Source organism: Drosophila arizonae, chromosome 2 (assembly GCF_054131065.1).
Source record: "Drosophila arizonae isolate 15081-1271.41 chromosome 2, UAZ_ARI_1.0, whole genome shotgun sequence".
In the NCBI taxonomy this organism is placed as follows: domain Eukaryota; kingdom Metazoa; phylum Arthropoda; class Insecta; order Diptera; family Drosophilidae; genus Drosophila; species Drosophila arizonae.
Genome location: NC_142922.1, coordinates 2,042,157 through 2,059,328, shown reverse-complemented (window position 1 = coordinate 2,059,328; position 17,172 = coordinate 2,042,157). Strand labels below are relative to the sequence as shown.

The 17,172-nt window shown below is 36.8% G+C and overlaps 1 protein-coding gene across 2 annotated transcripts in view; it reads left to right on the top strand.

The window, feature by feature from the left end:
• The window catches only part of LOC108608984 (lachesin), a 184,671-nt gene that overhangs the window by 59,159 nt on the left and 108,340 nt on the right, over positions 1-17,172 (top strand). For both annotated transcript variants that reach the window (XM_089461692.1, XM_089461695.1), the window contains exon 3: positions 6,657-6,729. The gene's annotated coding sequence lies outside the window, so the exon portion shown is untranslated. The remainder of the gene's footprint in view (positions 1-6,656; positions 6,730-17,172) is intronic.

The window sequence follows — 17,172 nt, the reverse complement described above, 5'->3', positions numbered from 1 at the left end:
CACTTTTCATCTGATCAATAATTCTATTTCATAAATATGTAGCTTGTGCAACTGACGATGACTAAGGTAAAATTAGTTGAGCGTAAAATGACTGTAAAACTGTTTTTCTACTTCATTTAATTCTCACGAATTCCAGAGATTTTCTTCTAGGAATTCAACAAAGGAGAACATATAAGAGATGCTCATATAAAAAAAGTTGCAGTTGCTAAGGGGTATATAACTGGAGAGTAAAGAGTGCTAGCTTGTTGTGCTATGCACCAGACTAACGGGTTTAATTTACTTACATACATATTTTAATTAAAGACTTTCGCTCAACTTAGCTTAGAAGCATTTAAGCTTTAGCTAAGGTTTTCTTTGGCAGCATTAACTCAATTATGCAATAGGTTCCGTTTCATTAAATCTGCTTTGCCGCACATGCAACGGACACCGCAATACACACAGAAAGCACACATCACACATATAGCTCACAGACACACACATGCACACATATGGCCCCAGGCCAAGGCACTTAATCGCTTAAAGTTGTTCAACAAAAGCAGCAGGCAGAGCTCAACTCGAGCCTGGCAGCCGCCGGGCAACAACAACTGCTTGTTAAGTGCTAGTCGGCCTCTAAGTGCACACACACATATGCATATATGTATATGTATATATATATATATACATATGTTTTATGTGTGTGTGTACATGTGCAAATGCAAATGGGCGTAAAATTTTAATTGAGCTTGTGCCCTCAAAAGTAGGCAATGTTTTTTGTTGTTTTGTACTTTGCTTCTGCAGCTGCAGCAGCTGCAACAACCTTGAAAACTCTAAAGCAAACGAGCAACAGCAGCAGAAAAAGTACATATCAATCAGTGTGCTCACACAGGTACACACCCACACACATACAGAGTGCAACTATTATTGTCACACTTTTACTGTTGTTATTTCTGCTGCTGCTCTGCTATTACTTCAGCTAGTGCGCATCAATTATTTATATTCAATTTGTTGTTTTCGATTAGACCACTCATATCTGGCATTCATAAACCCTTGTGCTTGCCCGCTAGAAATGGAAATGAATCAATGATTCAGAGAATGAATGAATAACAGCAACAGAATGAATGCCTGGCATTGACTGTGAGCTCGCCGTTGCCTGTTGTCGCCAGGCAATTAAACGCCGCAGCGCAGCGACAAAAATAAAGGTGGCATCGACAAAGTTGTTCAGTTGCTGCATGAAAAGATTTTACAATATTTTGCATAAATGTAAGCTCGTGTGTGTGTGTGTGTGTGTGTTTGTGTGTGAGCATCCTTTGTTCTGGCTGCTGCCAAAGCCTTGTCAGCTTCACGCGTGAGCTGCTACTTGTGTGTTGGCAAGATATTGCAATAGCAACTACCTCACTCACTCTCCCTCTCCCTCTGTCTCTTTCTCTCTCTCTCTCTCTCTTTCACTCTCTCCTTTGCATAATCGCTGCGAAATTGCATTTTGCGGTTAAAGCGTCGCTTGATATGCAATCATAGCAGCATATATTTATAATATATTATATATGTATAAACATAGATATAATTATATATATGTATATATATATATATATATGTATGCATATATAAATGTATACATTTTATGCATGTCAGTTGCTTTGGTGTTAAAATACAAAAGCTCTCTCTCATCACGGCTTATATACTTTAAAAGATATTCAACCTTAAAATGAGTTTTATAGAAAGCCTTTTGTACAATGCTTGAAGCAACTCATTTGATCTATAAACAAAACTGACAACGTGAGGTAAATTGTCTACGATGAGTTTTAAGCAGCTCTTAGTAATCCTTACTCTAATAACACATAGAGTAAATCCAAGCCGTGTCCTGACTATTAAAACTTTAATTGAATTTATTCTAAAATTTCCAAAATTATAAAGTAGTTTAAAAAAATTCTAGAAAAATAAAATTTCTAAAAAGCTAAAATGAATTGAAATTAAATGTTTTAACTTTCTTTATTTAAGAAACACAAAATACATTTTAAAAAATTTTAAAAAATTTAAGCCTAATACGAGACAAATCTTCAAGCAAAATACGAGCAAATTTATAATAATTAAATTATAAATAATTAACATAGATTTTCTCGCCTTTTAAAACTTTCGTGAAAATAAGCAGCAACTTTTTAAAATACATTAAGCTCTTTTCTTTAAGATATGCAGAAGGGAAAATAAAAAGGAAAACAACCTGAATTTGCAACAAAATGTACTTTTCATGGTATCTGATCAACTGTCGCACCTGGCACACCTGGCTCAACTTTTGTGCTTATATTTGCTCCAAAACAAAAGGCTTATAAATTATTTACTGCTTATAAGACAATCCAATCTTATGTACACACACACACATTCAGATGTACAACTGGAAGCTCAGGCGAGCAAAAAAGTTTCGTAAACAAAAACAAAGCAAAAAAAATTTTTATTTTTTTTTTTATTTTTTTTTTTTGTGTATATATATAAATATAAAATAAATGTAAGTATATTTTCTCACAGTAATATTTCTTTAACAAAATATTTCGAGCAAATTTTGTATTTGCTTTTATTTGACTGGCAAAAATCTGAAATTCTTTATAGAAAAAAACTGCGCCTAATCACAGCTTTGTTAGATTTGAAACCAAAGGCGATCGCCCGGGCTTGATTGCAGTTACCTTGGCCATATATCCTTGAGCCTTGTGCTTATTTGCTAGGGTCTGGTGCTAGTTGCATTTACCGTTGCCTGCTGCTATCGCTGCTGCTGCTGCTGCTGCTATCTTAAGACCTGTCTCGGCATTGCATTCAATTTGGTTCTGGTATTAAGTTTTCAGGCTGCAGCTTGAAACTTGATAAATAAATTACTTGCCAGCCTGACAGACAGATGGCCGGACGGCAGTGGCAGCGGCAAGGAGGCTTCACGCTGTAGCCAGCGAACAGTCGAAACGAAGGACAGACGGACAGATGGACAGGCAGCAGGCAGCAGGCAGCGCCAGCAGCAGCAGCAGCAGACTTCGCACTTGCACTTTACACTATTCTTAGAATTATTGCAGTCAATTGAAGCTCTGGACGAGCTGTGCAAGCCAAGCGAACGGGAATGGCTGGAGAGAGCAGCAGAAAAAGTAGTCGAAGGGTGAGCAAGAGGTAGGACTAAGTTAGCTGCTGGATAAAAATTGCTATTTGTAGTTGTTATACACTCGAAAAAAAAACTAGGCTGCTTTAGTTTTTGCCACTGAATGTGTAAGGATATCTGGGAATGACATAGCTAAAATTTTTGAGGAAAACTTATAGTACTTATAGTAAATTTATAAAAATTGTACTATGAAATAGTTGGGTTTAGTTTAGTTTTTCCAGATATTAAGAATGCAAAAAAAATTATTTCTCACGAATTTTTAATTTTTCAATATATTAAACATTGATTGAAAATAAATTTCACTTAAATTTCTGTAGTATTATGAAATAGTTTTAATTTAATAATATAAAATTGATAAAAAAAAAAAATGAAAATTTGATACATCGATCAGATTTGATTATATATAAATGTATATACATAAATAAATAACTTTATATGTATATAATCTTCATACTCCAATCTACAGTTAGCGCATCAAATATTCGCCTATCTGAAGTAGACTTTTTTTGCATTCCATTTTCTCTCTTATTGCAATTTGCCTCTGAGCTTTAGAAAATATTTGTATTTCTTAGCAAGCGGCGTAAATATCGACTCGACTCTGGTCGAGCTGAGTTGAGTTGAGTCCGAGTCCGAAAGTCGTTTGTGCAAATGGAAACTTGGTTGAATCAGGCAGCGGCTCCAGGAGCCATTTGATACGGTGCTTGGCCCTTCAACTTTATGTGTGTGTGTGTGTGTGTGTGGGCTGTGTATTGAGCCGCTTTCGGAGGGTTTAAGTACAGGTCGCTGGCATTAGCATGGCGCCGCGTTCAACCGATTGCCTGACTTTGACTAATGCTCAGCCTGGGCACAGGCACAGGCACAGGCTGAATCCCTTTCCCGACGCTGTTCGCGCAACAGTTTTATTGATTTTGTGCTTGAAATTGATTTGGTGCCATAATTCAAGGCGGACGCGTTTTGGGCTAAAATGTGCGAACTGACTTTCAATCAATTTAACGCATAATTCCTGATGGATTTAATCGTAATTGATGATTGATTACGGCAACACAACTTTTGCGCGCGGCGCTCTCTCTCTCTCTCTCTCTCTCTCTCTCTCTCTCTCTCTCTCTCTCTCTCTCTCTCTTGAGAATCACGAAACAACTTAGTGATTGTGTGTGTGTGTGTGCGAGTGGGTGTTAATGGGTGTGTGTGTGTGTGTGTCTGTGTATCTTCCCCTTGCTACAATTTGTGGCGCACACACTTTTGGTCGGCATTTAGCCGTAATATTGTGTAATTTATATTCGCTTAGCTTAATCGAACTTAACTCCGGCCAACGCTGTTACCTGCCAGTTGGCTGATACGACGGCCACGCCCACCCACTTACTCCAGCCACCACTTTTTCATTATAGCCGTGACATAAATCAATGTCGGATTCGCGGTGGCCGACCGGCTCTGTCGAATTTATATCTATCTATCTGCATTCATTGCTCAGATTGTGGACAGCGGTTGACATCAAAGCTGCACTCGATTTTAATTAAATGTATGACATGCCACTCCCCCCGCCCCTCTCTCTCACTCCAACAGTCCCCCACTCTGCTCGCACAGCTTTGCTTGTGGCCGCTTTTCAATTGCTATGCAATTCCTTAATGCTTCTTCCTTTTTTATTCTCTCTTTTTTTTTTTGTCGCTTAGATTCGTTGTGCCCGCCATGTAAATAAAATGCAAAGCTCTGCCATTTGCGCTGAATGCAAAAAGCATTTTATGTAACTTACCTAGTAATTTCGGCCTTTGAAGTGACTTTTTTTCATACAGCAAAGTCCATTAGGTTTGTGGCGCAAGTTGCCATAGATATGCATATTTGCATATTGATGAAATTTAATTTTGTAAAATTCGTAACATATTTGCTATGTTTTAATGAAGGAAATATGGTAGATAGCAGTTGGCTTACAATTATTAACAATGACTGGTAAATTAATGGTTAAATAATTAAATAATTAATTTTTAATATATTTAATATAAATCTACAAATATTTCCTCATTTATTTAATAGTAAAGGATTAAATTTTACTGTAAAAAATATTATCCCAAATATATACTAATTTAATTTAACTATTAACTATTTTTAATTTATTTTATTTTTTTATTTTTTATTTTTTATTTACTTATTTATTATTATTATTATTATTATTATTATTATTATTATTATTATTATTATTATTATTATTATTTTTTTTTTTTTTTTTCAATTATGCCTAACGTTGCCTTGTGTAAGAGAGAGTGCATTTAGCTGTCGTCTGCTTCTATCTTCGATATTTTCTGTTGGTTCTTCTGTTTGTTTGTTTGTTGACTCCTTTTTTATTTATTTTTTTCCCAGCATCCTTTATAATTTTAAGCTTTTTGCCGGAACAGTTTTTATGCGCATTTTTCTACAGACGCTGTCTGTTGAAATCAATGTGAGCTGCGTTGAGTCGCTAGCCTTAACTACCCCTAGAATCAAGCCCCATGTTAAGCCATACCCTTGCTACCCCTTTGCTGTTGCTCTGCTGCCCAGCTACCCAGCTGCCCAACTGCCGTCTGTGATTTCGCAAAGTGCGGTGATGTCCTGTTCGTCCTGTTCCGTTTGGTGCAAGAACATTTTATTTAAACACATGTTCGTAAATAAATACACACACACACTCACGGATATCCTTACGTATACACATGTATGTATATATGTATGGCTGGTGTCAGGTAAACCGAAACGCTTTAAATCTCCTTGTCCAAGCCGTCTGCCCTAGTCTCTTTGGCCGGCTATTTGCCTGTGCCAGCCTGCGCAGATAGCTTACATTTGGCATAAAAAGGACTCGCATATATATATATTTATACATAAAAAAATAAAAATAAAAGCCAACAACAACAACAGCAACAAGAACAGCAAACAGCATGTTAAAAACAGTTTTATGCACTCCCAGTACAAAACTGAAATAAAATAAATGTGCTCGCCGTTCGTCTGTCCGTTCAGCTGTCTGTCGGTCTGTCCAACTGGTTGGTTGCTTGGTTTGTTTGGCTGAATGGCCCACGCCTCAATGCCTGGCCATGTCGTTGCTGGTCTGCCCAAAAACTGAATGACAGAAAGAGAGAAGGAGAAACAGAAAGAGAGGGAGAGAGAGAATCTGCTTTAAAAAGTGATTTTAACACGCGCGTACACATCAAAATAAACGGACAGAAAACCGTCGACACTTTCACAAGAGAAAGAAAGAGAGAAGGAGTGAGAACGAGAGAGAGAGAGAGAGAGAGAGAGAGCGGGTGTGAGAGAAAGGGGCAGAGTGAGCTACAGCTACTCGTAGCACAGATCGTAAAGTACGCACAAAGCAAAGCAGAGCAAAACAATTTTTATGTCTCGATAGAAAAGCGTTTGGCTGTCAGCTTTTACCTTTCAGTTCGATATACGTACAGCTATTCAATTTGGCAATACACTGCAAGAAAGCAGGCACTAGAACTTGCCATGAAAAGTGAGCCTAAATGTAATTTATTTAATAATGAAATTATATTTGTATATATTTGATTATATTAAATTGTATTTTCTTTCATTTCAGCTTCCACTAATTTCCTTCTCTCTAAACGGAAACAGAAATTGGAGATATTGGATTCTATATATCTTTAATTGAAGTAAGTATTTATTTATATATATATGTATTTTTTTTTTTACATATGTATATATGTATATTTTTGATGATCATTATTATATTATATAAATAGTTTTTTTTTTTTTTTTTTTTTTTTTTTTTTTTTGTTGAATTATGCCATAATAAATGCATTGCTCCTTCGCCTAATTGTCTTTTGAGCTTAGTTTTTATTATATATAAAAACAAATTTTGTTCATCCCTATATATTTGACGAAATATAATTTTCCACGCCCATTTCTTGCAGTGTAACGAGGCGTTGCTTTTGCTGCCTTTACAATTTGCAGCTTTGGCAAAACGTTGAGTTAATGAATTGAAGCTGTTTGTCCTGGCTTAGCCATACCCTTTAGCAGAGGTAGTTTTTGCACTCTCCAGTTTATCTTTATGTTAGCTAACTGCCAGCAATTGAAGTTGATTGAAATTTTTTTTATTGATTAATTGATTGGTGGAGTTCAAGTGTGCATAGGCATGAGCTCTATGTGCTCTGTGTGTGTTTAGTTTCGGCCGTTGCTGCAGGCCAAAATGTTAAAAACTAATCAAAATGCAGCGCAACTTAATTGAAAGAGGCAGCAGAGGCAAATATTGCTGTGGTTAGGCCTAAAAAAATACTAAAAAAAAGAAACGGAAAAAAAGCAAACGCGTTACCGATGCGCGCTACCTGTATTTGGCCTACCTGTGGGAATTTTAGCAATTACGCTAAAAGCAATTGAGAAAATAAAATAAAGTCGAGCAAACAGGCCAACAACCACGAAAAAAAAAAAAGAAGCAAGCACTGAGTCAGACTGTCTTCGCTTTAACACAAAGAGCTGCCGGTATAGTCAGCCAAACGCACATACACCCACACACACACACACACTCACTGAGGCACACACACACGTATACTTAACCAAACAAAGGGTATTTTTTCCGCGTTAGTCCCCAAAGAAATATATATGCATTTAGTACAAGCCGTAAGAGCTTTGAGGTTAGTCATGAAATGCCATTTTGTGGCTTTCATTTTGTTACAATTTGGTGGATTATATTGCAAATACGCCGCGCTCTTTACAGGGTATTGTAATGGGCTAAATTGAATGGAAACTTCAGTATAAAGCATGGGTCGTCTGTGATTGCTTAATAATCTTTGGCGTAAGGGGATGCATGATAAAGCCTTAGCTTGAATATATTAAATTACAGGGTATATTCAGAATGGGTAATTCGTTTATGACAATCAATTTTTTTTTTTGCCTCAAGTTTCAGAGGTTTTTCTTGCCATGAATGAAGAAAAAATCGTGGAGTTAGGGTATCGCTCAGTCGTTCACTTGTATTTCTGTTCGAAATGAATGAAATGAAATGTGTGCCATAAAATGTTTTTTTTTTTTTTTTTTGTTGTTTTTTTATTTACTTAAACTTTTTTTTATACATTTATAAATTTAGTTTAACTGAGCTGCCCTTATGGCAGGGTATCTCATAGTCGCCTCGATGTATCTCGCTGCTCAGATTCGTTCACAGCTTTTTTTTCCGGCCTGTCTGAGTGTGCTACAATCAACTTAAACTTAGATTACACGAGCGCCGACGCTAAGCTCTGGCAAAATGTGTGCCAGAGTCGCGCAAAGGTGCTAGCCGCAGCCCCCCAAGCCACGCCCCTAACCGCACAGCATTCGAAAGGCGTTGGGTGGTGCGGTTGTCTTTGCTATTAGTATTTAAAATGGGATTTACCTGGGGTTTTCACGCCTCGCACTCTCAGCACTTAGCACACTTTTAATTTGATTTAATGTGTCTACGCGCCGCGGATCAGCATCTACTATTTGCCATCTCGCTCGCACTCATCATGCGCCCCAACTCGTTTTGCTCATGTGTCTCTGTGTCTGCCTCGATTGTTGCGTAAATGTAACAAACGTGTTTGCCGGGTTTCCTCTCTTCTCTCCCTATCTTTCTCTCTCTCTCTCTCTCAGACACATTTTTGTTTCCATTTGTGTGAATTAAATTCTGCAGCGCTCAAAAATAGGCAACACTTTTCCCCAGCGACAACTTGTGGCTGAAACTGGAAAGTCGCTTTGTTGTTTTACGTTTTTTTTTTTTTTTTTTTTTTCAAGTGTGGTCTTCCTGCTGGCTTGGCCCAGAATTTTAAATAATTTCTTGTCAACTACTCTGTGGAAATTATTAATGGACGGAATGGAATGCTGATAGCGGGCAGAAGAATCTCAGAGGTTATAAATGAAATATATCCATAAATGCCATGAGATTTATATGAGTCTATATCTACGTTTGTCTTCCCGATTTTCTGATAAGCTAGTATAATCTAGTACACAGAGCATTGCCAGTCAAGCCTGTATATAAGTATAAGTACATAAGAGAAGCTTATCATATTGCAATGATGTGCAGGGTATCTGAAAGTCTGACACTTTTTGTGAAATTAGAAATTAAAGAACTTTCTATAGGAACTAAATTTATTAGAAATCCCAGCATATATAATATTAGTTAAGCAAATTCCTTTTTAAACCGGATATAGGCTATCTATAAGTCGAGCATTTACATGCTAATTTATAAGCTGTTGTTGTTGCTGCTGCTGCTGCGTTGGCTTGTCTTTAATGCTAATTTTATTCCGGCTCTATTTGAGTTCTTTGCCTGCCCGCTTGCCTACCTCGCCTGGGTTGGCCTCGCCTCGCCTCGCCTCGCCTTGCAGCTGGGCCAGATCAAAGCCAAGGCAAATTTAGTGCCGGCGGCAACTGCTTTGAACTTGCGCCTTCTTGTCTGAGTCTTGTCTTTGCTCTTGGCTTAACCGCAATTAAAACAGATTTCTTGTTGATGTTGATGTTGTCTTTGTGTAAATCAATTGTATGCGTAGTTTAAGCAATTAATTTATCCGCATTTAAATTGGATTCCCTGCCTGCAACGCTCAACCACTTGTGACTTTCTGCAGGTGAATTTACTAGCTCTCTTGATTGAGAATAATTTAAAGCTAATGCTAAGAGACTGTTAAGTTTAGATAATCATTTTGGGTCTTGCCCAAGGCAATGGCATATTTTAAAGTCAATTTTATTTAAAGAGACTTAAGGCTATCCTTCTTTCTTTCTCTAAGCTAGATGCTGGCTTACTTGAGAAAGTGCGAAGTCTATATTTAAACATGGAATTTTACACATAGGCAGGTCACAGAGCCTAACTAAAAATAGATAGGTTAAGTGAATATTAAATTAGGTTAGACTGACAATTCGTAGGCAGATCTTAATTTTATTAAAAGAAAACAGACAAGAATGTGCAAGTCAAGCGTAATCAACTGCAAAATACTCGTGCAAAAAGACGAGGTCTGCTAAGAAATCAATTCCATTATCTATACATGTCCCACTTATGATGTCTGCCTACCCTAACTAATATACCCTTTTTCCAAATCAAAATTTATATATATAACAAGGTTCCAGTCCCTCTTTACTAACTAATGTAGTCCTTTCACATAATAAATATAAACACTTTCACAAATTTGAATTTAGCTTTGATTTATATTATTCATTTGACCTTTATATGGCATTTATATACATATCCCGTTATACATATTTAAAAAGGTTATTTAACGCATTCTGTTGGCATATCTGAGGACATCTATTATGATATATAAAATTTATGAACTAGCCGAACGTTTATAACACGCCGGCAGCTCACTTAATTTTGGTAACTCGGGGAATTCCAGCTTAGGTGTGTGCATGTGCTGGCCTGTTGAATAATATAAATTGAATAAATAATGAAATGTCAACAAATTATTATTAGACATTGACAGGTGTTATGAGAACAATTATTATGAGGGACATGATTTGGAGAGTTTACTGGTGGGAAAGGGAATGGGTATGGAAAGGGAATTCAGGGTAAAAGAGTTTTGGAACAAGGAATGACACTAGCAGGAGGTATGGTATGGCCTATATAACCTTGTTCGACTGTCCTTCATATGGCTCGTATGTAGGCCAAAAAAACTTTCGTTGTAGCATGTGAAGAAGAAGTCGTTGCTGAAGATTTTAAATTGATGGCGTTTGATTCTGGAATACATAGATAAGTTCTGAATATTACTTCATAATTTTCTTTTGAATCAATTTTATTCAATTAGACAGCCTATAAAAATGGCTAAGAAAGTGCGTCTGAAATAAAAGCCATTCCAACTGATTCGCTATAAATGCTTAAAATATCGGGTGTTTCCAAATCGGGCACTCTCAACAGTAACACCCTTCCTTGTTTAGCTCTCTCAAACTAAAATATTCTAGCATAAGAATTTCATTTGTAGACCGCATTCAATATTAATAATAATCATATATCATTTCAACGACTTGATGATATAGTACTTAATCGATTCTGAAGCATATTGTGGCCATGAATTTCTGGTCTCGGAACTTGTTCAGCCTCTCATTAGCTAGGGAGCACATGTTGTCGCTGCGCCAATAAGTAGGCAATTGTTCTACACACTCGTAAACGCTTTGCAGCATGATTAATATGCTTGCGCAGCAACTACTACAACGATATCAATGTGTGCGTGTGTTTGTGTATACACCCTATGCAGACATTGCGAGTCTGTCTGCTAGTTAATTTATAGACTTATCAACACTTAATCACCGGAAAAATGGCCTGGCGCCTGTGTGTAAAATTGCAGAGAGAGTATTACGAGCCATATACCAAAGGCCAGTGCCACGCATGTTGATTACACTGACAGAAACGGGCGAGTGTGTGTGTGAGAGAGAGTGGCTTGGTGTGTGTGTGTGTTTGCCAGAGGCTTAATAGTTGTTAGTTAGTTGTGCGTGCGGCTTTGCAACTTCTTTTGCTGCTTGTGTCTTTTCTCGGCGGCGCTGCGACGTAACATATTTGCCGTAATTTATACTTTATAGCCTACCAAGATATGAAAAGTCACACAGTAAATATACACACGCACACCCACACCCACACACACACGCTCGCACACCCACTCGCATACATATTCAGTCGCATTATAGCTGAAGCAATATTTTTTCCAGCGAACGTTCAACATGTTGACTTTTATGCCATTTGCTGCGGTTACGAAGCTAACTGTGGTCAGACATGTTGCTGTTGTTATTGTTGTTGTTGTTGTTGTTGTTGCTGCTGTTGTTGTTGTTGATATTTATGCGTGCGTATAAATAACATGGCCTCTGCATGCGGGTTTATATTATTAGATTTACGTTGATGCTGCCCTATAAACATGCTGCCACATGTCGAAATATTTAAATAACCAGCCAGCCACAAAGAGTTGACTGCATAATTGAAGTCGTCGCTCGGACGCATCGCCAGCGACCTTCAGTCATGATTGCCATCAAGCGGCAAAAGTAGCAAAGCGAAAAAGGAGAAAAAGAGAAAAAAATGTTGATAGCACGCGTCCGTCATAAAGTGGGCAACAGTGGGCCAAGTTCTAACAATTGGCCGGGACAATTGCTGGCGATTTGCTAGCCGCATCAATTTCGTTTTGCCTTTGCCCTCTATCTGGCCATCTATGTGGAATACATATGTATATAGACACAGATATTTAGACACCACAGTCCATGTCTGCCAATTGCACGCGCGCTCAATCTGTGGCAGATGTACGAGCATCAGAATTGTATTTGATGATTCCAAACACACACACACACACACTCGCACACACACACACACGCACATCAAGTCCTTCGGTATGCCTATCTGTTTGCCTTTCTTTCTTTCTTTGCCTAATGATTGCAACAACGTGACGCATGAGAATTTGTATACCCTGTGTATTTTTGGGTGGAATCAAAAGGTTGTGGAAGATCTCTTGTGTAAACTGTGATAAATTGGACTAGAGGATTTCGTACAGCTATCGATTTCGTTTTGTAGAATTTTCAAAAGCTTCTTCATTGTAAAAGTTTTGCATCATATACTGCTTAAAATATGATAATTAAAATCTGTTGCTCCGCTACATAAATAATCAGAGTTTTAGACCCAGTCGGTCAATCAATTAAGAGATTAAGGCAATTCAGTAATTCCATCAGTCACAAGCAGTCTCTCAATTGTCATCAGTTTTAATCAGACTGAATCAGTCAGTCAATCAGTAAGTTATCAGTCTTGCAATCGCTAAATGAATCAATCAAGTTATCAATCAGCCAGCTGGTTCATCAGTCGGCTGGTCAATCTGTCAATCATTTTCCTAATTAGTCAGTTAATCAGTCGGGCAAGCAATGAGTTCAGCGCTCTGTGATTCAGTCAGTCAATCAGTCAATCATCTATGTAATCATTCATTTAATTTAGTTAGTCGGTTAATCAATCAGGCTATTAGTCCATCATTCTGCCAATCAGTCAGTCAATCAATCAATCAGTTAATCAATCAAGCCATCAGTGTATAATTTTGTCCATCAATCAATCAGACAATTATTTATTCAATCCCAGCCATCAGTCCATCCTTCTGCCCATCCCAGCATAAAAAGTTTTTACAATTTTATTTTTTTCAATCAGAATTCGATTTTTGATTGATACATCTGATATTTTATCAATCCATAAATCTGTCAAGCATAGCCTACACCTACATATGTAAATTGTAAATTATATCGTTATACCTTTGTAACAGGGTATGTCTTAGTCTAGTCCACTCTTAAGGCTAACAACCGATTTGGTCTACGCTTCTTCTCTCTTTTCTTTCTTATTTTCTTTCTTTTTTGCATAGACCCGAAATTGTTTTTGGGTATTGCATTTGTGCTGATCTTTATTGTTGGCCGTTTGGCAAACATGTGTGCTGCGCATATGTGTGTTCGTGTGTGTGTGTGTGTGTGGGTTTTTGCGCGTTTTTGTATGCTATGGCAGCTTGATGAAGTATTGTTTATGAATCATAAACTGATTTGCTTAGCCGTAAAGGCGCGTCTGGCACTTGCCAATTGTGTTGACTTGTTTTGCATGCAAGTCGGCGAGTTCGGTTATTGAATTTTGGAGCGACTGACTCGTCGGTCGCCTTATTGAATTTTCGGTCCACCGACAACGGCACGCAACATTTTGACGCCGACTAATTTGTGCGCTAATTGCTTTAAGCCTCCCAGCCCACACAAAGCCAAACAGCCGAGCTTGAATAAAAAAGAGTTTGTTTGGATATGCATATACATACAAATGTATATATGCATGTATATATGAATACAAATCGCCCACGCATGAGGCATTTCTGCGGGCTTCGCGGCTCTGGCTCTCGCCAGCGCCATTAAAAATTGATTTATTTTTAATTATCTGTGACGTGCCGCAAAATAATAAATATACGTGGAAATTTATTGCAACGTCAACGAGCGACAACAACGACCAGAAACGGGCCCAAGCACTCGTGTCCAAGCGCGAAAATTCCTCTTGATTGCGTGCGTGGGCGCCCCTACATATGCTGGCTGTTTAGTATACAGCCATACACGCAGAGAAATAATTGCATGGCAAATCACTGTCACTATCCAGTGTGCCATACAAGTCTCAATAAGACTTTAACTTTCTAAATATTTGTGCAGGTCTTTAATTGTATGCTAAAAGGAAGGAAACAGTTTACTCAGACATGAGCTTAATAATTTGAGGCAAGCTGCTCTCACTGCATTCTTTGACTGAAATACAAGTCATAATTAGGTAAATATATTTTTGCTGAAATTACAGCAGAAACAGAGATAGAGAGAAACATGCTGCTCATGCATTGGAAAGAAAATTGTTGGGCAAATTCTTACTCATTTAGCATAGAGCAAATATATGAAAAATTTCAGTAAGAGTTAGCCAGTATAGTATGAACTCATTGAAAATGGATTTCAGGGGTTTAATGGTTTTGTTAAAATGTATGTAACAGGCAGAAAGAAGCGTGGCAGAAAGTGCGATGAGCGGAGCGGCCCTGCCCGTCTGTCTGTCCGTAGATCTGTCTGTCCGTATGTGTGAACGCGTCGATTTCAGAAGATATAAGAGCTAAGGACTTGCATTTTTTTTTAAACGTCCATATATATAGCGCGGATATTTAGTTTACCTTAAAAAATTTGATATACTCTTACCGTTACTTATTTATCGATTAAAAATATTGAAAATAAGGTATTTAATTATATCTCCTACATCTTTAAAGCTAGAGTCTCCAGATGTTAAAATGTTGTTAAAATATATCCCACACAATTAAATTTACACACTGCAGCCCATGCTTGTTTATGCCTGCATGCCTATTTGTGTGCATGTGTGTGAGCATGTGCAAATAATTATTGAAATATCATTTGCTCGAATGTTTCAGGGGATCTCGTAGTCGAGCAGTCTCGACTAGAGCTTTCTTAATTGTTTATTTTATTTATTTAATTTCTATTTTCTAAAGCTTGATTGAGAACAGAAAATAATTATGCCAGGTTACACATGACTGTGGTGGCTTTAAGCTATTTAGAAAATTTTTGTCCAGTGTATGAGTAAGATAGGTATGCTCACACATAGGTATGGGTATATACTTATATACATAAAAATAAAAAAATATATATATTTCTATATATGTATGTATATGTGTGCTGCATGATGCGCCTCATGCAAAATATTTAGAATGAAAACCATAAACATATACAGTTAGGCACGCAAAAATACACACACACACACAGTCACACACACCCTCGCTTATATTTTGTAGGCATATTTAACAAATGCTTTTGGTAATTTTAATGGGTCCATAACATAATTTTGTTGTCAGTGCAGTTGGCTGTTGTTGTTCGGCTGGTTGGCTGCTTGGCTGTTCGGTTGTTTGGGCGTTGTTTCAGCTGTCGCTAACAGCCGCCGAAAAGTGTGTGGAAATGCATTCGAAAATTATAATATTATAGTTGCTGTCACGCCGGGCTGTCGTCCGACTCCGTCTGTGACGGCCCATCGGCACGTAATTCTACTAATTTATTAACTAACTAAACCAAACACAATGTGTGAGCACACACACAGCAGCACAAATATTTGATCAGCGCCAGTAAGGTATACAAATCAGCTCAAAGTGTGCCTAAAAAATTTACAGCTAATGTAATGTGGGTGTGTGTCTGTGAAGGTGCGAATGTGTGTGTGCTAGATAAAATGCTTTTATTCTAATTATATTTATAAAATCATTGGTAAATATTAACTAAAATTTTGTGGAAATGTAATTTTTCGCTTGACACGCTGCACACAAAACACAAACACAAATACACATACACACACACACACAGCTATACACCTGTTTTATATTTTTTTGGTGTGGCTGGACACATTTAATGAATTTTTCATGTCCACGTCATTTGGTGCCGGAACTGTTTTTGGCTGCAGTTTTAAATAATTCAATTCTCAACTTTGCTTACCGCATTTCCATTCAAATCAATTTTTGATTTGCTCGATGCGCGTGTTTTTATATATATCCTTCCATATTGATATATAAAAACTATTTTTCCCCATTTTATGAATGCCATTGCTAAGAAAATTGTTGAAATGTTTGCCTAGCATTTAATTTCTGCTTTTGATTTCGCTCGAAATATGTGGCATAATAATTTATTTACATGGTTTTTGCAGCATGCGGCTAAATGGCGTCGTAATTGATACGCTAAACTGCATAACGCTGATTATTTCATTTATTTGGATGCATACATGAATTTTAAAAACAAGACATTTGTGTGATAGGCTAGCAAATACTCTGTAAAAATGGTTAAAAAAAAAACTGAAATTTTACAATAATAAAGAAATATTGCATTATTAGAGGGAATTAGTATGGATGCATGTTAATTGATTGACTACAACATACGCTGTAGTATGTTTTGAAGCGCGAAAATCAATTTATTTTATTTTATTTTATTAATTAAATTAATTAAATAGTTTTATGAACATCTGATGAACTAAAAAAAAAATATTTAAATAATATAAGTAAATATAATAATATGCTTTTAATGAGATATGATTTTTTGTGTAAAAGAATATGGATTGTAAATTTTTTATATAAATTCTGAAAAAATGATGCTTTAAATAGTCTGTACTAATATAAGTAGTTTGTAGTTTAACATTTCCATGTTGTTGCCAAAGCTCCTCATATTGCCAGCCTACCCCATTTACCTGTATTAGATGTGTACAGGGTGGTCTTATATGTATGCTATATAATTTGTGCATTCAAAGCACATTCTAAAGGTATTTTGCTATATATACGTCCATTGATTCATATTTATGAGCAATTCGATTAATTATTAACAATATGCACTAATTTTTGATGGATTTATTTGATTCTATTATTAAATTTGAATTTATTTCTGTTCTTTTTTTCCATGGGCGACTACAAAATTTAATGTGCTTGAAAACTTTGCCGATGGAATTTAAATTGTGGTATTTTTGTTTTTGTTGTTGCATTTTTTTTTTTCAAATTTATGAATTTATGTTGGCACAGCAGAGGGGAAAAAATGGTAATTAGAATTCATGACACGTGCTATGAAATATCACACATACGCAGTGTGTTACAGGGCGAACATAAGGCAGGCAGGCAAACTCACAGCTA